Consider the following 23,338-nt stretch of genomic DNA (forward strand, 5'->3'; position numbering starts at 1 on the left):
ATTGCTCAGGATGAACTGGATCTGCCAAAGCACATGCTCATGACTGAGACGCCTACCAGGTGGGGGACATGTCAAAAGATGATACAAAGAGTACTTGAGCAGGAGAGAACCATTAGTCAGGTTCTAAAAGCTGACAGAAAATTAAGGGACTTGGTGCTCAGCTGGCAGGATGTGGATGTGCTGGCGGCGGTGAACAAGGTGTTAAGCCCACTCCAGGACTTCACAGATGCCTTGTCAGGAGAACACTATGTCAGCGTCTCCTACCTCAAGCCCGTACTTCATCTCTTCAACACAAGCATTCTTGCAGAGGAAGAGAATGATACGCATCTGACCAAGGATGTGAAGAAAAACATTTTAGCCTACTTGAATGAGAAATATTCAGATCCTGCCTTGGACGACCTCATGGATGTCACATCTCTTCTTGACCCACGATTCAGAACAACCTACATAAAGAACGAAAAGGTGGAACACATTATATCAAGAGCAGAAGAAGAACTAAAATCAGTAAATGATCAACATGAAGCCACCACTGGCATGTCAGCACTCTCAACGGCATCTGGTGCAGCAGCAGAGCCTGTTCCTCCTCCTGAGGAAAAAAGAAAAAAGTCTTTGTCCAGCTTTTTCAAAAAGCACAGGACGGGCAGCATGGGCTCCAGCAGTGTTAGACTGTCAGATGAGGAAAGCATCAAAATGGAGCGGAGAACCTACCTGCAGACCACAGAGGTTGACAGTGATGCAGACCCTTTGGAGTGATGGAAATGCCACCAAGCAAATTTCCCCCGAGTTGCCAAGCTAGCCCAACGATATTTGTGTATTCCTGCTACCAGTTCTCCATCTGAAAGAGCTTTCAGTACTGGTGGGAACATTGTCATGTGCCACAGGGCAGTACTCAAACCAGATGCTGTTGACCGTCTGGTTTTCCTTGCCCAGAATTTGTAATAGTTAAGATTTACATAAGTGCCTTGTTCATTATGTTCAAATGTGTGAATACACATTCACTTTTTTTTCTCAATACTGGAATACTGTATAATGTACCTGGGCTTGAAGCTTTGAAGTAATAGTATCATTACTGGAATCTGCACTGTTTATTGTTATTATTACTGGAAGTTGAACTATTTTTTTATTGTTATTATTTATTAGTTTAAATATTACGCAGTTTAATGATGGGATGGTTGAAAATATGTTGTCAAAATAAATGTTTGCAAAATTTGTTTAATAAAAAGGTTCTATATTTTGACTGCATCAGTCATGCAATGTGATTCCTTCTCCATTAGTGCCACCTCCTTGAAAACCATCACTTTATGGGGCCATTCAAACCTGTATTAAAACTTTTGTGCACATTAAAATTTTTTTTTGTACAATGTACAATGCTCATGACAGTGGAATAGGTTATTCTTAGCCAGTCTACTGCAGTAATTGCGGTGGAAAATGTGGTTAACATCCACTCATGCATGGGAAAAAAATACCGTCAAATACCGTGAAACCGGGATAATTTAGAAAAATACCGTGATACAAAATTTTGGTCATACCACCCACCCCTATCACAAGCTTGGCACACCTATCCTTGGCCAGTTTCACCCATTCCTCTTTGCAGCACCTCTCAAGCTCCATCAGGCTGGATGGGAAGCGTCAGTGCACAGCCATTTTAAGATCTCTCCAGAGATGTTCAATCGGATTCAAGTCTTGGCTCTGGCTGGGCCACTCAAGGACATTCACAGAGTTGTCCTGAAGCCACTCCTTTCATATTTTGGCTGTGTGCTTAGGGTCGTTGTCCTGCTGAAAGATGAACCCTTGCCCCAGTCTGAGGTCAAGAGCGTTCTGGAGCAGGTTTTCATCCAGGATGTCTCTGTACATTGCTGCAGTCATCTTTCCCTTCATCCTGACTAGTCTCCCAGTTCCTGCTGCTGAAAAACATCCTCACTGCATGATGCTGCCACCACCATGCTTCACTGTAGGGATGGTATTGGCCTGGTGATGAGTGGTGCCTGGTTTCTTCCAAACTTGACGCCTGGCATTCACACCAAAGAGTTCAATGTTTGTCTCATCAGACCAGAGAATTTTGTTTCTCATGGTCCGAGTGTCCTTCAGGTGGGCTACCATGTGCCTTTTACTAAAGAGTGGCTTCTGTCTGTGAACTCTACCTTACAGGCCTGATTGGTGGATTGCTGCAGAGACAGTTGTCCTTCTGGAAGGTTCTCCTCTCTCCACAGAGGACCTCTGGAGCTCTGACAGAGTGACCATCGGGTTCTTGGTCACCACCCTGACTAAGGCCCTTCTCCCCAGATTGCTCAGTTTAGATGGCCAGCCAGCTCTAGGAAGAGTCCTGGTGGTTTTGAACTTCTTGAACTTACAGATGATGGAGGCCACTGTGCCCATTTGGACCTTCAAAGCAGCAGAAATTTATCTGTAACCTTCCCAGGATTTGAGCCTCGAGACAATCCTGTCTCAGAGGTCTACAGACAATTCCTTTGACTTCATGCTTGGTTTGTGCTCTGACATGAACTGTCAACTGTGGGACCTTATATAGACAGGTGTGTGCCTTTCCAAATCATGCCCAATCAACTAAATTAACCACAAGCGGACTCCAATTAAGCTGCAGAAACATCTCAAGGATGATCAGGGGAAACAGGATGCACCTGTTTGAGCTCAATTTTAAGCTTCATGGCAAAGGCTGTGAATACTTATGTATTTATATAATTATATAATTAATAATTATATAATTCTCAATTTTTTTATTTTTAATAAATTAGCAAAAATCTCAAGTAAACTTTTTTCACATTGTCATTATGGGGTGTTGTGTGTAGAATCTGGAGGAAAAAAATGAATTTAATCCATTTTGGAATAAGGCTGTAACATAACAAAATGTGGAAAAAGTGAGGCGCTGTGAATACTTTCCAGATGCACTGTAAGTGGAAATCCTTACATGCAAAATCAAACATTTATTTAAAGTTCAAACAGCGGAAGTAATACAATTATTTGAAAGACCAGATGATAACTGCTTACTCAGAAATTTATAAATTACTGTAAATATCAGTAAGAATAAGTTATGACAAAAAAATTATTTTTCCTGAAGGGTTCACATCATTTGTGTCATATAACAATGCCACATTTTTCTATCATTATTTGGTTTAAATATGAAGCATGGCTGCACCATGAGCAAAACACCTATTATTGAACAATTAGAAGACTACTTGAAAATGATGCATTTCTACTCATGGTCAGAAAATGACATTTCGAAAAGGCAAGATCTGCTGAGGGCTGTGCTTCAGATTTATGAAAGCTGACATATTAAGTGAGATTCATCTCAGTGCATGATGTTATGTATTTACTCTCCAGTAGCCATCATATGAATGTAACCTCAGGTTAGTTTTATCTACTTCATGTCTACTGTCTCAAATCTTCTATACATTGTTAATAAACTTATTTTTGGAATGTCTGATTTACATTTACTACATACTGTAATGGTGCTAAGAAATTACATCAGCCAAGGATGAGTCATCCTATTATGAGCAGGCATTAAATAGCGGTGCCTACATAAATGGCAAGCAAAGTCGCATACTTTTCCCAACTAGTGCTGCAAATTTTTTTTTTTTTTTAATATTTTTTTCCTTCAGCCATCTGAAGTTTTTTTTTGTTTTTTCTGTCCACCCTGGCCATCGGACCTTACATATTCTATGTTAATTAATGTTGACTTATTTTATTTTCTTACTGTGTCTTTTATTTTACTATTCTTCATTTTGTAAAGCACTTTGAACTACATTTTTTTGTATGAAAATGTGCTATATAAATAAATGTTGTTGCCGTTGTTGGCAAAAGATATGCAGTCCTATTAAGGATAGCAAACCACCACAAATAGCCATGAAAAGAGCAGAAAATCGATTCAACGCGGTGCTCGGCACAGAAGCTGCAATATGTCAGTGTGCCTCCGTATCCATAACATTTAAGAATCACGTAGTGATTTATACACAGAGAACATAGAACACCACATACAATACGAATAATTTAATGTGCTACTTTAGTTAGGATGGGATCTGAGAAACTCTAGTAAAATTTAACATTGATTTTAAGGTTAAGGTTACGACATTCTACTTTAATGACAAAATAAAACTATGAGATTAAAGTGGGTATTTCAACCTCCAGCCCCTGCCCCCACTGTGTCCCTAGTTTTTTTTCTTTTCTCTTTACCCTAATACACTTCCATATGACACTCAGATGGTGAGCAACGACTCGCCTTTTCACAGCGACTTTGATATCTGACCACTTTTTTTTATTTCGGGCACCATGCGACTTTCTGAATGGTCTCCCGCCACTCTGTATCACTCAATCAACTTCCTTCCTTTTTTTTTTTTCTTTTTTGTTTTTTTTTTTAACCACTGATTAAGCCAACAAATAATACGTTTTTCCTCATCTCTACTTCGCATTTGCTTAAAATTCTTTTCCCCTTCACATGCTTTTGCCATTGTCTTCTAACCAAACAGTGATGGAGGTGATATTTATATTGATTTGCGTACCAAAATATGCAAAATTCTGGGAGGAGTCAGGGTGGGGCGGGAGGCACGTGCGTTACTTTTGAAGTTGATCGGGATTTATGGAGCTGAACTGCGTGGAAGGCTTACGTACCAGATCAAACACGGATTTAATAATGTATTTGTTGTCCAAACACATGCAGAAGACTCTAATACTGAATAGATGCTAGGCTTAGCTGAACTGCTTTATAAGCAACTGAGTTGTTTTACACTAATTATGTTGCATTTGTGACTATAAGCATATTTTTACCTTTTTTACTATTTTTAATGCTCTGTGTTAACCCATGACTCATTATACTTTGAATGATTTTCCCTAAACACCAATGGCTGACACTCTGTGTGATGATCACAGAACACATATTTTCACCCATAATGCAAAATATTCCCTCCAGTTAGTTTGGACCCATATCAGCAGCAGTTAAAGCATGGAGTGCACTATATTGTTATGTTTTTCTTCTACAGGCCAATGCCTTGCATTACAGGTTACTGAGGTGCCTTCACACACTCCATAGCATACCTAGCTTAGGAGCAGTATGGTCCCCCAATAGCATAGGACGCTCATGACAACAGTTAGAAGCCATTACACAAGTGCAGTTGCTGTTGTAACACATAACCTTTTTTCTTGTTATTCTTCTAATGTAAACAGCATTACACTACAATATTTTACTTTTGGAGTTAAACTGGACGAGGTCACAGCACCCTTCTGCACCATTTCCTTTGTCCAGACCAATAGCCACCTAAAATGTTTGTGTATTTTGTTTAATTTTGTTTTTTTTTTTTTATTTTATAAACACCAGTACCCTTCAAATAGATAAGATTCCTTATTGAGGAGACATTGTTGTGTACAAATAATATTTTCATAGGTTTTATTTTATTTACTGATTACAAAAGTAACAGTTTACAATCAAACAGAATTTGTACATCAAATAATTTCAAATACAGAAGGAAAAAAATATATATTCCCTATATGTATGCTTGTTCTAAGATTTTTTTAAAGGAAGTCCTTCCATGTTTTGTTTTGGACAAATCCTCTAAAAAAAAGAAAAAATAGAAATTTTCCTAATTTCAAATAATACACAACATCAGTTTCTCAGTTATAAAAGGTGGGAGTGAGTATCAGTTAAGCAAGATGATTATACAAGATGGCAGTGTGGTACAAGCTGGTAGGATTCATTTGTCCACATTCACTATAAGCCCATCTGGAAGTACTATAGCTGATAAAGGGCTAGGAATGATAGTGACCCAAATACTGTCTGATAAAAATGTAAAGATATTTGCCCAAATTACATTAATTTGAAGCTTTCCCAAATTATACACTTGGGCTGCGAAAAACATGCTAAAAGCATTAGTCCCAAGTGTCAATCAGGCAACTGTACTGATGCATCTTGCTTAAGTATTAGAACTGAGAAACACTCTGGCTGTAAAAGTGCTGTCAGCACAAGTCCTGAGCATTACTCAGGCAATGTTACAGGCATGTTTTACGTAAGGTGTCGGTGCATTTTCTGCGCTAACCTGTAAGTGTGATCAGTAACCCCCATCTGGAATAACAGCATCTTGTAAGAAAAGTTTTTCAACAGCCCAGGTGTTGCATGCTCTTGCTAGGGATACATGCAGTGATGGTGAGTAGGCTCTCATCAGCAGTGATGAAGTGAATCTGTCCTCAGGTGGTGAAACTGAAATGGACAGTAAGCCCAAAAGTGATTCTGATGAATCCAAAAGTGATCCTCATGTCTGGCGGTCTGTTGGCCGTTTCAAATAAACCAGCGCCACCTCATTTTGATTTTGTGGGGCAGCCAGGAATAAAAGTGAACATTGACAGCCAAGATCTACTCACTTACAGTAAGTGAAGTTATTCCTGGATGATAACATGATTGACAGAATTGTTGTTGAGACAAGTTATTACACTGAACAGTGTCGGCCAAATACTGTAACCATACAACTAAGCAGTTTTCCCTTTCAAAAAAATGTGAATCAGTAACTACCAATGATATCTGGGCCTTTTTAGGCTTATTGATATTGCAAGGACTTGTAGTGAAACCTGAGCAATGACAGTAATGGTCCAAATTTTGGCAACAGCATTTTTTGGATGAAATTATGTCCGAGTGTAGGTTTTTACTAATAAAATATTACTACTACTAAATATCTGCACTTTACCAACAATGAAGACATTGATGAGAATACCCATCCAGCACCCAAAGTGAAGAAAATTTGGGAGATATACCAGGCTATTTCAGCAAAATTTCAGAGCGTGTACATTCCTGACCATGATGTCAGCATTGATCAAAGTCTCACGGTTCATAAGGGCAAACTGTTGTGGATATACTACATTGCGTCAAAAAGAGCAAGATTTGGCATAGTTTTACCAGCTTTGTGAACCTAAAATGGGATACATCTGAAATTTGCTTCTGTACACAGGAAAAGGGACAATGTTTGATCCAAAATACAATCAGTATAACGTTGCTTCGTTACCTGTGCTCACTTTGATAGATGCCCTGCTGGATCAAGGCTACTGTGCAACAATGGACAATTTTTATACTTCGCCACAGCTTTTTGACATCTTGCTGCAAAGAACGACTGACACATATGGGTCAGTGCGTCCCAACCGTCGTTGCTTGCCTGAAGACTTTGGCAGAGCTAAATTACAGTGACCTGGGCTAGTAGCTGCCAAAAGGGTAAAGTGCTTGCGTTGAAATGGAAGGACAAGAAAGAAGTTTGTCTTCTTGCCACTGTACATAATGCAGCTACAGTCACTGTACATGAAAAAGGCAACAAGCAAGTTACAAAGCCTTGTGTTGTGGTAAACCACAAGAGCACAATTGGTGGCGTAGATCATGTGGACCAAGAATTGACTTTCCATTCCGTTATGCGGAAGCTACAAAAGAAATATTTCAAAAAGACATTTCATCATCTGGTGGAACAGTGCATTTGGTTTTATACAAAAAAGAAACTGGCAAAACTGTATCTCATGCAAACTTTACGTGCCAGCTTGTACAACAAATCATTGCCGCACATCCACCATTCACACAACAGCTAAGCATTCGACCCAGCATATTGCTAATCGATCTACAGCGTCTTAGGGCTGGTTTATACTTCACGCGCAGCATGGTGGCCACGCATTCCCAGTATTCATTTTACGCGTCCTCTGATTATGTCCTCAGAAATTAACATGACCCATGCGCGAGTTGCAGTACCAACAAAAAGTCGGGGGGCACAGTGTGCTATAAGTTGGAATGTGACGTCAGAGTCTCTGTTTACTATCTACATATGACAGAAAGCCACTATGTGGATTCTACAAGATCGATGTGCGTGCTTCACTGTTTGATGAATGGTTCGATGTGGTGAAGCAAAATGCCGACATACAGATGCATTTGTGGTGCTTTTATATTTAAGCGTCTCATATTCCCGATTGTAATGACACGATACATTTTAAAAGTCTCGTATACCATCTTTTGTGCCGTCTTTTTTTTTTTTGCAACTCCACAACACCAACATAATGTACAGCGCTGTATGTGAGCCACTGAGAAAAAAAATTAAAGACTTGGTGAAAACGTGTATTTTGTGATTAAAGTGGAAATTTCGGCTTTAATCTCGAAATGTCCACTTTAACCTTGTAGTTTACTTTATCATTAAAGCAGATCATCATAAACGTCATCCCAGTTTTTAATCGCTACGAGCTTCTTAGACCCGACAGCAGCTGCAAGCAGCAATAGATCACCACACAGAACAAATCAAATGTATGAATTTCCAACTCTCTGCACATTTAGAATCTTTACTTAATATCACTTTCATGATGAAATGTATTAAAGTGTGTATTTTACATATAATTTTGTTTAAATAATGAATACTGTTAATAATTACACACATGGGGTTGACAAGGTGGCGGAGTGGTAGCACTGCTGTCTCGCAGGGAGTTATGTTGCTGGTATTTCCTGCTTGGATTCCACACTGTGCTCCGGTTTCCTTCCAAAGATAAGCAGATTTGGGGATCTGGTGCCAATGACTGTAGCATATGTGTGTGCTTGTATTCAACTTGCGATAAGCTGGGGCCTCGTCCAGGTATTGTTTCTCATTCGTGCCCAATGCTTGCTGGAATGGACACATCCCTGGATTGATGGATTTAATCAATAAACATCCTTTGTCAGATATTGCGGTAAGGTGTCATCTGAATTTAATAAGATGTTCTCTGTGTTGTGAATTGCCCAGAAGCCGAACATGTTCTCACCGTGATAATATCTTGCACTGCCACCTGGTGGATTCCTCCAGAATTACGTAAAGTACACACGCAAGTACAAACCCTACAACGCTTGCGTAGCAGGAGCGTCCGCTGCAGCACGCGTCGCGTCGCATGAAGTATAACTCCGGCCTTACTGGTTGAGATTTGATTTATTATATACCACCAACAGAAAAAAAAAAAAAAGAATCCAACTTGTACCTGTACAGTGTGTGGTTCAAAAACTGATAAATTTGGGAAGCAAATCAGAAAAGAAGCATGCTATTATTGTCCCAACTGCGACATTGCATTGTGTCTTTCATCGTGCTTTAAGATTTACCATACAAAGGGCTTATTTTGAGATTATATACTATTTTGGCATCATTAGTAGTAGTAATATTACTGTTACTTTTGTTATTATTGTTCATTTCCTATTATTTTTAATTCATCATTACTATTATTTGTATAATTATTATACTTTTGAGATGTAATAACTGTGTAATTTTTCATGCCAAAAAAATGCAACACGTGTTATATTTGTTTTTAGAATATTTTTGCAGTGTTTCACTGTCTCTCTCAAAGTAGATAGTTAACATCCGTCATATCATACATATTGTATACCATTTATTTTTCCTGCCTTGCGAAGCCCCCTAGTATTACATCTAGGGGGCGACCGCCCTGGTTCCTTTGGGAGCCACGGGTACAGAGCTTTGAAGCTCCACCCTGTAGGGGCCCGTGGTCACCGCCAGGGGGCGCCCCCGTGCCTTTGGAGCCCTGGACCTCAGCACTTCCGCCACACGCTTCCGGGGATACAGCCGGCACTTCCACCACACGGGGCGTGTTGGTGGGAGATTGCCGGGAAGAATCTAGAGTACATCCGGGTGTGGATAAAAGGGGCCACCTCCATTCATTCGTGGCTGGAGTCGGGAGAGAAGGAAGGACAAGGTCTCTGGAGGAGACAAGGAGGCGGCCTGAAGCAAAGAGGCAGTGTGAGGCCAGGACTTTGGAGAGTTTTGGGGGTTTGTGCACTTGTGACTGTAAATAGTAGTACAGTAATCCTTCGCTATATCGCGCTTCGACTTTCGCGGCTTCACTCTATCGCGGATTTTATATGAAAGCATAACTAAATATATAACGTGGATTTTTCGCTGCTTCACGGGTTCTGCGGACAAGCGTGTCTTTTACTTCCTGTACATGCTTCCTCAGTTGGTTTGCCCAGTTGATTTCATACAAGGGACGCTATTGGCAGATGACTGAGAAGCTAACCAATCAGAGCACGCAGTTAAGTTCCTGCGTGCTGAATGCAGTGTTAACCAGGAAAACTTGTCTCGCTCATTCAGCATCAACGTGTTTCGCTGTGTAAAGAGTTGTGCTCTTTTGTGTTTATCTTTGTGCATAGGCAAGCCCTTCATTATGGCTCCAAAATGATCTGCTACTGCTTCAGGGGCCGTGCCCAAGCGCCAATGGAAGATGTTAACGATTGCCGAAAAGGTAAACGTTTTGGATTTGTTGAAAGCTACGATTCTTTTTATTTAAAAAGTAGGAAAGGAATATAAGATCTCCGACCGCAGTGTCCTTTTAACCAGGGTGCAAAACGAGTTGTAAGTGGATGTAATAAGGTAGTAGTCTAGATGGAATCTGCTTTAGGGATTTGGATTGAAGACTGCCAGAAGAAGAACAACGGCAGTGCTACACAATCGCCTGAAGTGGCTCCTTTAGTGAAGAGCTGAATCGCTCTCCTTTGTTGTGCAGTAAAATTAAACTCATTGTTATCGGACAAGTCATCGTGTCATTGTTGGTGAGTAACCATAATTAATTTTCTACTTAGTACATGTACGTACGTTTAGTGTCACTGTACACACATTTACTGTATACTATTTTTCTTGCATTGTACGTATTTATTGCTGGTGGCCTGTCTATCATAATGGCTGTAACATATGTGATATCGGAGACACTCAATATCTTTAAAATAATATTTAGGTTTTACTGTATATAAACAGTGTGTTTATATACATAATTTCAATGAATCTTACCTAATATCTAAGAGAATACAAAGGGATTATGCTGTATAGCTCTGCGGGGAATATTTATAAACAGTGTGGGAGAGTTTATAAGGGCTTAAAATATATAAAAATAACCATACAAACATATGGTTTCTACTTCGCGGATTTTCACCTATCGCGGGGGGGTCTGGAACACAACCCCCGTGATCGAGGAGGGATTACTGTATTGTAAATAAACATGTGGTGCTGTTAACATGTCTACCTGTCTGTGTCCGAGGCTTAGTCCACAATATGTATGTATGTGTATATATTTATATTTATGTAAAAATAGAAATGTCTTTGTAAAATAAAAACTAAATTAAAACTAAAAAATACATGATGAAGGAAAACTACAACTAAACTTAAATTCCAAGTACGGTCAGAAAAAATTTGACAATAAAAACCAATCTAAAAAGGCAAAACTATAAACCTTGATCCAGACATTCATTGTTGTAGTTTGCAGTTTGATGGAGGATTTGATTCAGCATATTTCATGAGTATCTTTTTCCAGAATAGAATCTTGTGGTAAAAAAATTATTACATTCTGTATTTCTGGGGCATATGTGGGCTAGATGTTAGTGATTTTAAATATTATTAAATATATGACTATAAACTATAAAGGTGCAGCTTGGCGTCTGAAACAGTGTTGTTGGAGAAGAAGCGATCTTTATACCTGAACAAAATTCATGAATGTATTAATATGTGGAAAAATAGGACTGATTTTAGTTTCCCCTAAACCACTGTCACAAATGCCAGCCATTTGGCTTTCTGGTAGTAATAAGGGAAAAATATTTCATATTATATATATTGCATACATTTGTATTTGTGTATTTTAGTTACAAAAACATAATATAATATTTCAGATGGAAATTAATCTTACATTTAGTACTGTAGTTTATCATTGAATACCTATAGCACACAGATTTTACATTGGGTCAAGTATGGTGGAAATGAAGTACAGTGGGTTGGTCTCGACGTCACTGAAGAGCTTCTTGACAGCTGCCAGTAAGGTTGCTTTCAATGTCTGGACGCCGTGGTCCTCGTCTGTTTCTCTGTTTAGAAGTCTCACTAGCACAGTCACAGCTGGGATGACATCAGAGGCTAGTGCATCGTAGCTGCTCACTGTCGCTATAATGAACTGCATGTTTAACATATTTTTCTCTATGTGCTCCAGTGACGCCTCGGTCAGGCTGCAACAGTAGGAACCTCGCGCAGTGGAAGTGTCTGCAAACTAAATTCATGTTTCAACTAAAGAAAAAAAAATCCGAAACTTAAAAAAAAATAAATAAATAAAAAATGTATAACACAGTACATTTACAAAAGTAAGCTTTGATGGAAATTATTTTTAACTAGCAAAATACCCACGCTTCGCAGCTGCGAAGTACTACATTAAAATTTTTATTAAGAAGAAAAGTAAACTCTTTTAAACTGAGGAAAAATATACCAATAATTATTTGTTAAGGATCTCTTTGTATACCACGTTGTCAATGCAGCCCTCCAGTTGCAATATGACCAAGCTGTGTGCTGAGCTTACTCTTGAGCAAGCAACGTACAGTTGGCCATGTAAAAAGCAATCTTGCCTCAAATAAATGGCAACCTTTTGTAGGGTCTGTCCCTCAGACTTATTGTCATTGAGAAGCCAATCCTTACTGGAAATTGGAGGTGTTTGAATTGAAATGGGAGATCAGAGGGTATTACGGGGATGTGAGGAATAAAAACTTTCTCCCCTGAGCCACTGCCAGTAAAAATAGTTGCCTCAGTTAGGTTATTTTACAGACACGTGACCTGAAGTCTCGTACCGTCACAAAGTTTCGGTGGCTGTGTTTCTCAGTTACATTATTGGTGCCACAACCTTCAAAATTAGATTATGCTCAGGAGTGCCTAGAGGATTCAGAGTGTGGAGAAACTCTACCGGATAGTGCACCGCTTCTACAACTGAATCCACAGACTGATATGTTTTCGGTTGTGTAGGTAGTTTTTGAAGTAAAATGTGGTTAATAGTCGTAGTCATGTCATTTCTTGGTGTCAGGATAACTCTCTCCCTCAACCATGACACGTCATTTTTGTTGGAAAGTTCAATAAAGGCGGCCAACAGTGGCGTCATACCACTGAAATAAGTACGTACATCGGTTTCGGTTAGTGCAGGGAAGCCACCTACCAAATTTCATGAAGATGGGGCCATAAATAAGAAAGTTTAACATGGCGGACGTTGTCGACTGTTATGCATATAATTTCAAAATCAAATCTGCCAAACCTTTGTAAGTAAGCTGTAAGGAATAAGCCTGCCAAATTTCAGCCTTCTACCTAGACGGAAAGTTGGAGAATTAGTCATAAGTGAGTCAGTGAGGGCTTTGCCTTTTATTAGTATAGACTAGCAATATACCCGCGCTTCACAGCGGAGAAGTAGTGTGTTAAAGAAGTTATGAAAAAGAACATGACTGTTAATGTAATTGTTTTGTGACTGTTATTAGTGTTGCCGTCATCAAGGATTTGATTATCATTTCTTTCAATCAGGTTCGTATTTGGAGGATGTGTAGTGCTCAAGTTACATTCCATGTTTGTCAACTGTTGTAAAGATAACAGGTTTCATTCATCGAAATGATCACTACCCAAATCGGTACTCGTGAATCTAAGATGTTTAACAGGCATTCCCTGTATTAAGTTGTGGATTTTTCTGCAAATATTTAGCGGCAGCGTGTCTATGAACTTAATTTAAACTTAAGCTTTACACCTTGCTTTCCTATTGATATGTCTACAAAGGCTTGTTCAGCTTCAGAGGGTTGTTCCCTTCTTACTGCATCAATAAACAGCTCGTCTTCCTCTTTATCTGAGAAATCACACACTGCATGCACGGGTTTACCTTTCCTATTCCTGCAAACTTTAGTGAAGTGGTTTAATTTACCCCATTTTTTATACTGTCTTCCCCTTTAGCTGGACATTGACTTCTTCCACTGTGAGCTTTGTTTCCGCAGTAGCTGCACTTATGAATATGGTTATATGCGTCACTCGTTTCATATTCTTTTGCTGCCTTCTCAATTGTGTAATGCGTTTTTTGTTCAGCGCTCTTTGGAGCTCTTGCTTGTTGTCTGCGTACTGTGTTCACAGCCAGTTCACGTGAGCTGCTCGGAGCTGCTCGGAGTACATGCATCGAAGGTTCTCAGCTGTGCTCGTGCGATCTTGCGATGTCCACGGCTTTAATATTAGCTCAGACCTGGCACTTAAAAGATTCTGTCGCACTTTCGCAGAGTTTGTGCCAAACACTATTCTATCCCTAACCATCTCATCTTCGTTTGCATAAGCACAGTTCTTCACCAGCAATTTTAACTCTGTTACAAAGTGATCAAAAGTCTCGTTTATACCCTGCGTCTTCTCATTAAACTTGTATCTCGCGAATATCGATTCGTCTTAGGCATGACAAATGCCTCAAAACAGTCATAGTAAGTATTCAGTACCTTGGCTTCATCCTGGGTGACAGTCCATGAGTTAAAAATGTCTCTTCCTTTTTCCCCAGTCCACAGGAGCAGGTAGCTGCATTTCTCACTCGTCTTTGCCTTCTAGCAGGCCAGAAAACATCAGCTCCATGTGCTGTCGGAACTTTTTCCATTCTCCCGGCAGGTTAAAAGAATCCCAGTCAATTCGTGGCGAGGGAACTCCAACAAAATCCATGACTGTCCTCTATTCTGACATCATGTATTGTTTTCACAAATTGTTAAAAATTAAATGATGGCGAGACTTCCTTTTAAAGTATGCAGGGGAACTTTATTTATTACAGCTCTTACATTCACGGCATCCGTGCTCTAAATTAACTTCCATAATAGTAACCTTGAGGTCCCTTTTTCTGGTGCCTTCCTGATGACATAGGTGCCTAAACCATGTCTGATAATAATACATTTCAATGACATAAATATTACAGTGATCACCTCAATAGACATCTCACCACCCAAATTGGTACTTGTGGATCGAAGACATTTAACAGGCATTCCCGGTACTAAGTTGTGGATTTGCCTGAGAATATTTAGCAGCAGCGTGTCTACTGGATTGCTGCTGACGGATGGCCTTATATGGGCAGGCACTCAATTACGTGGGAGGCGTGGGTATGGGGGACGCAAAATAGACAGGCAGCCAACTACGTGGGAGGAGTGGTGATGGGGGACGCAACTCCGCCTCACACAGCAACTGAGCTGCAGGCTATGGTCGTATATATGTATGCAAGTAGGATTCGGTTATGACCGTTACGCGTAGAATTTTGAAATGAAACCTGCTTAACTTTTGTAAGTAAGCTGTAAGGAATGAGCCTGCCAAATTTCAGCCTTCTACCTACACGGGAAGTTGGAGAATTACTGATGAGTCAGTCAGTCAGTGAGGGCTTTGCCTTTTATTAGTATAGATTATTTTCTAGAACATACTGTGCAGTAATTGGATAGCCTAAGAAAATCACATGGTCGCCTTGCAAATGTTTCTTTCGTTACTCTCTTGCATCATTAGCCTAAAGTGCGGAGTACTGTTATGTAGAGGAGGGCCAGTGACGTATGATACTGTGGTTCTGCAAGTGGATAGCCAGAGCACCATACGTCACCACAGTTGCAGACCCAGAAGTAACGTTACTGCAGTTTCATGATTGACTTCATAAAATTACTTTTGGAAGGTTTCGGCCGGACTTGGCAAAGCCTGGAAAGTAACGTTGGGTCAAGAACTCATTCAAAAATTAAGCAAAAAATATGAGAAGATAAATAAAAAAAAACAAGAAGAAAAACAGTACATCAAACCAAATAATACGTATCATTGTGAAGTTCGGAGGGTTTCTGCCATCACATCATTTCATACATCAAACTAAACAATACAGATCATTTCTGTGAAATACACTATTAACATTTACATTATGTTCGGGTCTGTGGGAACCATTTAACACTCGACAAAATTAAATTCATTAAGATTTGTGCTAACTGAAAATAGTTTTTCGTTTACATTTCATGAAACAAAATATACAATATAATTACAATTACAATTTACACCACGTTAGATTTTACTAAAACTTTAATAAAAGTGATTACATTTTTTAAAATATACGATTCATATGTTCAATAGTTCTAAACCTATTTAGAATGAACATTTAAGCCAATCTAATATTTTTAAACATATGTGAACAGCAATACATATTCTACACTGAAATATGCTATATATTAATTTTAAAGAAAAATGCTAATAATAACAATTTATTTATATTGCACCCTTCCTATGCCCAAAATTCAGAAAGAACAACAGGACCTATATAACATTGCCTACAAATAATATCTTCACTAAATAAAAATAAATACAGGATATACAAAACATTCAAATAGCATAAAAGACAATAATCCAGACTAAAATACAACATATAATACTACAAAACAATCTTGAAGAAATAATCATTTGTGATAAAAATTCAAATCCAGAGTACCCTGACAGATAGAGGTGGTAAACTGAAAGGGGCAGAATGTCAAGTCTGTTTAATGTCTTCCAAAACGGAGTTAAAAAGAAGTGAATGGAGTTGGCTGATTTAATTAATTTTGGGAGGTTATTCAAAAGTCTGGGGGCTATACAGCTGAAAGCCCTGCTGTCAACCACAGAGTGCAGGTTCGTGTGGGGCACAACAAGATGGCCAGAATCAGAGGACCTTAGTGGGCAGGTTAATAACAGAATTTTATATTAAATCCTGTAAGACACAGGGATCTGTGAAGGTGCAGCAGGATGGCTGTGATGTGCTCACTGTTGCCAGTCTTTGTCAGGAATCTTGCAGTTGAGTGTTGAATCAGCTGGAGCTGTGATAGAAGATTACAAGTGGCACCTGCCAGTAGTGACTTACATTAATCAATGTGGGATGTGATAAAAGCAGGGACAAGATTCTCAGCATTAGAAAAGGAGAGGAATGAGCAAATAAGAAATGTGACACAGGTGGAAGAAAGAAAGTTTCTTAAGGTTTACAAGGGTGAAATAAGAAAAGGAGGAATCAAAGTGACACCAAGATTCTTTGCAGTAAAAGAAGGTCTGATAAGATCATCACCAAGAATGACTGAAGAGGATCTTGTTCTCTTAAGTTGCACCTTAGTGCCACTTTGCAGGAGTTCAGTTTTGTTGCAATTTAATTGTAAAGATTTTTGCTCTGTTCAGGTTTTAATTTTAACTTAATTTCACCAAGACAAGTTGTAAGCTGAGAAAGCTATGATGAAATGTCACTTTTAACACTGAAATAGATCTAAGCATCATCTGCATAAAAATGATAACCCAGTCCAACGCTATGAACAACATGCTCAAGAGAAAGCATATAGATACACGAGAAGAGGATGTCATTTCATTAACAAGGGGAAGTCAGATGGAGGAACTCCTGTAAGAAATTAAAGGCAGGAGGGTTGGTTGCCCTGGACATGACATAAGCTGCATGGATAGGCACAACGCCATGTGATAACTTTTACTTTTCACAAACTGGAACAGTAGCTCCTCAAGAGGAAGGCAACAATGCTTAGCACTATAAGGAAAATAAGCCACAGCTCCCATCGCAACTGCTGGCCACACAGAATAGGCCAGTGAAAACATTAAAGTTTGTCTAAACAAATGACACATCCTTGGTACACAATGTGATCTGGAGGAATACACTGCACAGGGATAAGAGATTCCATGGCCAGAAATGATAATGGACTATAATGCTACAAAAAGAGGAGTGGAGAATTTAGACAAAACATTACGCTGGATGCTGGCCACAGGCAATTTTTTTTAACATATCGAACATCTCAGAAAAAAAAAAAAAAAAAAAAAACTTTTGCCATCTGGACAACCTTGAACCGAGCATGGAACAGGGAGAAGGGGACTGAGCCTTCTTGAGGAGCAGAATTAGAATTAGAATTAGAACAATCTAGACGAGAACAGGCCATTCAGCCCAACAAAGCTCGCCAGTCCTATCCACTTGCTTCCTCCAAGAAAACATCAAGTCGAGTTTTGAAAGTCCCTAACGTCTTACTGTCTACCACACTACTTGGTAACTTATTCCAAGTGTCTATCGTTCTTTGTGTAAAGAAAAACTTCCTAATGTTTGTGCGAAATTTACCCTTAACAAGTTTCCAACTGTGTCCCCGTGTTCTTGATGAGCTCATTTTAAAATACAAGTCTCGATCCACTGTACTAATTCCCTTCATAATTTTAAACACTTCAATCATGTCACCTCTTAATCTTCTTTTGCTTAAACTGTAAAGGCTCAGCTCTTTTAATCTTTCCTCATAATTCAACCCCTGTAGACCTGGAATCAGCCTAGTCGCTCTTCTCTGGACCTTTTCTAGTGCTGCTATGTCCTTTTGTAGCCTGGAGACCAAAACTGCACACAGTACTCAAGATGAGGCCTCACCAGTGCATTATAAAGGTTGAGCATAACCTCCTTGGACTTGTACTCCACAGATCGTGCTATATAACCTAACATTCTGTTAGCCTTCTTAATGGCTTCTGAACACTGTTTGGAAGTTGATAGCTTGGAGTCCACTATGACTCCTAAATCCTTCTCATAAGGTGTACTCTCGATTTTCGACGCCCATTGTGTATTCAAACCTAATATTTTTACTTCCTATGTGTAATACTTTACATTTACTGACATTAAATTTCATCTGCCACAAATCTGCCCAAGCCTGTATGCTATCCAAGTCCTTCTGTAATGATATAACGGATTCCAAATTATCTGCTAATCCACCTATCTTGGTATCATCTGCAAACTTAACCAGCTTGTTACTTATATTCCTATCTAAATCATTTATATATATTAAAAATAGCAGCGGCCCTAGCACTGACCCCTGTGGAACACCACTCTTAACATCGCCAGTTCTGATGAGGTTCCTCGCACCATCACCCTCTGCTTCCTGTGTCTGAGCCAATTCTGCACCCATCTAAAAACATCACCCTGAATTCCCACTTCTTTTAACTTGATGCCCAACCTCTCATGTGGCACCTTATCAAATGCTTTCTGAAAGTCCAGATAAATAATATCATAAGCTCCACTTTGATCGTATCCTTTTGTTGCCTCCTCATAGAATTCCAACATGTTAGTAAAACACGACCTCCCTCTTCTGAACCCATGCTGACTGTTCAGAATAACTCCTGTCCTTGTCATGTGTTGCTCAATCTTATCCTTAATAATTCCTTCCATTAATTTTCCTGTGATGCTTGTTGCTTACTGGCCTATAGTTGCTTGGATCTGCCCTGTCACCCTTTTTATATAATGGGATGATATTTGCCATTTTCCAGTCCTTTGGAATCTCTCCAGTGCACAGTGACTTCCTAAAAATATGTGTCAAGGGTTTATATATGTACTCACTAGCCTCCTTAAGAACACGAGGATAAATATTATCTGGGCCTGGTGATTTGTTTGATTTCATCTTATTTAATCTGAGCAGCACTTCTCCCTCTACAATTTCCAAATCCCTCAGTACCTCCTTAGTAGTTGTGTTTACCTCTGGCAGGTTATCCACTTGCTCACTTGTAAACACCTCAGAAAAATGTAAGTTTAGGGCATCTGCTATTTCATTGTCTGTATCTTTTAATTCCCTTTACTATTCCTGATGAACTTGACCTCCTCCTTAACTGTTCTTTTACTACTAAAATACTGAAAGAATCTCTTGGGGTCTTCTTTCCTTATCTGCTATATTCCTCTCCAACTGTCTTTTAGCCTCTCTGATATCCTTCTTAATGGTTGCCCTCATTTCTCATACGCTACGGTTCTCTTTGCAGTCATTAGTCTTATATGCCTTATACAGCAGTTTTTCCTTTGCAACTTCTTTTTAAATCTTTATTAATCCATCGTGGAGTTTTTTAGTTTCCTATTACTTCCAAATTTAGGTATGTATCTGTCCTGCATTACATGTAAAACATTTTAAACCTGTTCCACTGCTCCTCGACTGTCTCCACATTTAAAAGCTTATCCCAGTCTATCCTACTTAGACTTTGTCGCATCTGCTCAAAATTAGCCCTACTAAAGTTCAACTTAACAATTTTAGTCTTTGCATCTGTACTCTTACAAAATACTGAGAATTGTATTACATTATGGTCACTTGACCCTAGTGGTTCAATCACCTCTACACCCTCAATTCTATCCTGATTATTACAGAATACTAAATCCAGATAGGCTTCACCCCTTGTTGGTGCTTTAACATGCTGTGTTAAAAACAGTCGCTGATTACTTCTAAAACTCCTGCTCTTGTGCTCCTCCATCTGTAAGGTTATCCCAGTTAATATTTGGATAATTAAAGTCCCCATGACTATAATATCCCCTGTAAACTTGCCTTTTGATATTACTAAAAGATGTGTGTTGAAATTACTGTCTGAATTGGGTGGTCTATAACACACTCCTAAAATGAGACCTTTTCCCTAATATTTTCCAGGCGAAGCCACATGTCCTCACTAAGATGGGGCTCATCATCCAACTGAAGATGACTTACATTTAATTCCTGTTTGGCATAAACAGCAACCCCACCTCCTTTTCTGTTCTGTCTATCCTTCCTAAAAATGTGTATCCCTCTATGTTACACTCATCCCCATCTTTGTTATTTAGCCAGGTTTCCGTTATTGCTATAATATCATAATTGTGCTCTGCTACATACAACTCCAACTCACTTACCTTATTTTTGATACTTCTAGCATTAAGGCAAGCTATTTTTAATGTGTTAATCCTTCTATCTTTACGTGTTTGCTTAAAATTTACATTACTATGCATTTTTATTTCTACACCATTGTTTGTTCTTCCATGTATAGATCTAAATCTGGCCTGTCCTAAACTCCCTGCCCCCCCATTCCCTAGTTTAAACAATCCTCGACTAGCCTACACATACGCCTCCCCAATACATTGGTGCCCCTCCGGTTCAGATGTAACCCGTCACGGCGAACAGGTCCCATCTGTTCCAAAAGGAGTCCCAATGCCCCATAAACCTATACCCTTCTACCCTGCACCAAGATTTGAGCCACGTTAAGCCTTCTAATCTCCTCAATCTTACCTGGACTGGCGCGTGGCACAGGCAGAACTTCGGAGAAGACTACCTTGTCAGTTCTGCTCCTCAGCTTGGTACCTAACTCTTTGAATTTGGATCGCAGAACTGACAGACTACCCTTATGTATGTCATTTGTTCCAACGTGGACAATGACAACTGGATCCACCCCCGCTCTGGCCAAGAGCCTATCCACCCTTCCAGGAGGTCTCCCACCTGTGCTCCCGGAAGGCAACACACCGCAGACTCTCTCTCTGGAGCACACCTGCGCTTCAATCCCCCTAATGATTGAGTCCCCAACTATCACTACCTCTCTCTTTTTGGGAACTGGTTTTGAGGTGGCCCGTTGGGGCTCCTCAACCCTGCCTACCACCTCAGAATTATCAGAGTCACCGTCCAGCTCCGCCAGGACATGATAACGGTTAGACACTTCTAATTCTGGGGTTGATGCCCCCGGACAGTGTGCACCCTTTACCTTACGCCTTGCGACCGTGACCCACCTATTCCTACCTGTCTGGTCTGGAATCTCCTCCCGCACCACCTTAGGGGTGCACACTATCTCTAAAGGACACCTGGGCCAAGTCCGCCAATTCTCTATTACAACGCAGGTCAGCCAACTCCTCCTCCAGTTCAGCGACCCTGAGCTCGAGGTGCTGGATCAGCTGGCATCTCTTGCAGATGTAGCCCTCATAGACAACTGGCTCTTCCAAACCATCATCTAAAAAGTCCAACATCCAACAGGACTTGCATTGCACTGGCCTCATTATTAAAATTTGATTTGGGATTACTAAGCTGCCTTAACTATATATATTTTTTTTTTCTTAAAATTAAATTTCTTCTTCTTTCAGCTGCTCCTTAACTTAAATGGTAACACTAAGATCTGCTACAGATATTTTACACCTTTTCCCCTTAAGCTCCTGTACTGTTCTCCCTCTCAGCTGCCTGCTGTTTGCCTTTCTATGAGGTTAACTTTTGGGATTAATAAAGTAACTATCTATCTAAAATAAAGTGACCATCTGATTAAAAAAAAAAAATCTCCCAATAGTATATATGCAGCAAAAATGTAATCATAGGTTGAAGCTCAACACAATTATCTTTCATGCTTCTCAAAGAGAAATTAAAATGTGATGTTTGTACACTAATGCATTTGTGAAGGACTTAAGTGTGTGGCTATCCAAAACTATCATTGAGTGTATTTCAGTAATGTGTGTAGTGATTTATAAAACCACAGTATTGCATTAAAGTATATTGCTCAAAATAATTAAAGGAGTATAGCATCGAGTCAATGAAACCTCTGGGGTATTGATCTGGTCAGCTACGTAGCAGAGGGGGTTGTTAATCAGTGTCAGCTGTTTTGGTGTTAATGAAATTAGGAATGGGTGCACCAGAAGCGCCAAAATGAGACAACCCCCAAAACAGGAATGGTTTAACAGGTGGAGGCCACTGACATTTTTCCCTCCTCATCTTTAATGGCTGTTTTTTCACTAGTTTTGCATTTGGCAACAGTCAGTGTCACTACTGGTAGCATGAGGAGATACCTGGAGCCTACAGAGTTTGCACAAGTAGTCCAACGTCTCCAGGATACTGCCAGAAGGTTTGCTGTGTCTCCCAGCACAGTCTCAAAGGCATGGAGGAGATTCCAGGAGACAGGCAGTTTACTCTAGGTGAGCTGTACAGGGCCGTAGAAAGTCCTTAACCCATCAGCAGGACCAGTATCTGCTCCTTCGGGCAAGAAGGAACAGGATGAGCACTGCCAGAGACCTACAAAATGAACACCAGCAGGCACACCGGTGGTGCAAATGTCTCTGACGAAACAATCAAAAAGACTTTGAGGGTGGCCTGAGGGCCTGACGTCCACTAGTGGGCCCTGTGCTCAATGTCCAGCACCATGGAACTCGACTGGCATTTACCATAGGATACCAGAATTGGCAGGTCCACCACTGGTGCCCTGTGCTTTTCACAGATGAGAGCTGGTTCACCCTGAGCACATGTGACAGATGTGAAAGGGTTTCTTACCTGTAACATTGTTCAGCATCACCGGTTTGGTGGTGGGTCAGTGATGTTCTGGGGAGGCATATCCATGGAGGGATGCACAGACCTCTACAGGCTAGACAACGGCACCTTGACTGCCATTAGGCATCGGGATGAAATCCTTGGACCCACTGTCAGACCCTAGGCAGCTTATGTCATGTCCAGGGTAACCCTCATGCCTTAATTTACAATATAATACTTAAGTTATCTTAATTTTATAATAATATAATCTTATATCACACCTCCAGCTGATTCAAAACTCAACTGCAAGAGTCCTAACACAGACTGGCTACAGCGAGCACATCACAGCTATCCCAGGCTCCCTGTGTCTTAGATGATTAAATATAAAATTCTGTTTTTAACCTGCACTATAAGGTCCTCTGATTCTGGCCATCTTGTTGTGCCCCACATTAACCTGCACTCTGTGGGTGACAAAGGGGCCCTTACCTGAATAGCCCACAGACTTTGGAATAACCTCCCAAAATTAATGAAATCAACCGACTCCATTAATTTTTGTTTTTTTTACTCGCTTGTATA

The 23,338-nt window shown here is 39.9% G+C and overlaps 1 protein-coding gene across 2 annotated transcripts in view; it reads right to left on the bottom strand.

The window, feature by feature from the left end:
- Positions 1–23,338, bottom strand: part of mrps35 (mitochondrial ribosomal protein S35) — a 223,212-nt gene that overhangs the window by 173,504 nt on the left and 26,370 nt on the right. Inside the window, exon 2 of one of the 2 annotated variants that reach the window (XM_039769971.1) lies at positions 364–443. The exons of the other annotated variant lie outside the window; for it this stretch is intronic. The gene's annotated coding sequence lies outside the window, so the exon portion shown is untranslated. The remainder of the gene's footprint in view (positions 1–363; positions 444–23,338) is intronic. 2 annotated transcript variants of the gene reach the window in all.

Source organism: Polypterus senegalus, chromosome 11 (genome assembly GCF_016835505.1).
Source record: "Polypterus senegalus isolate Bchr_013 chromosome 11, ASM1683550v1, whole genome shotgun sequence".
Classification (NCBI taxonomy): domain Eukaryota; kingdom Metazoa; phylum Chordata; class Cladistia; order Polypteriformes; family Polypteridae; genus Polypterus; species Polypterus senegalus.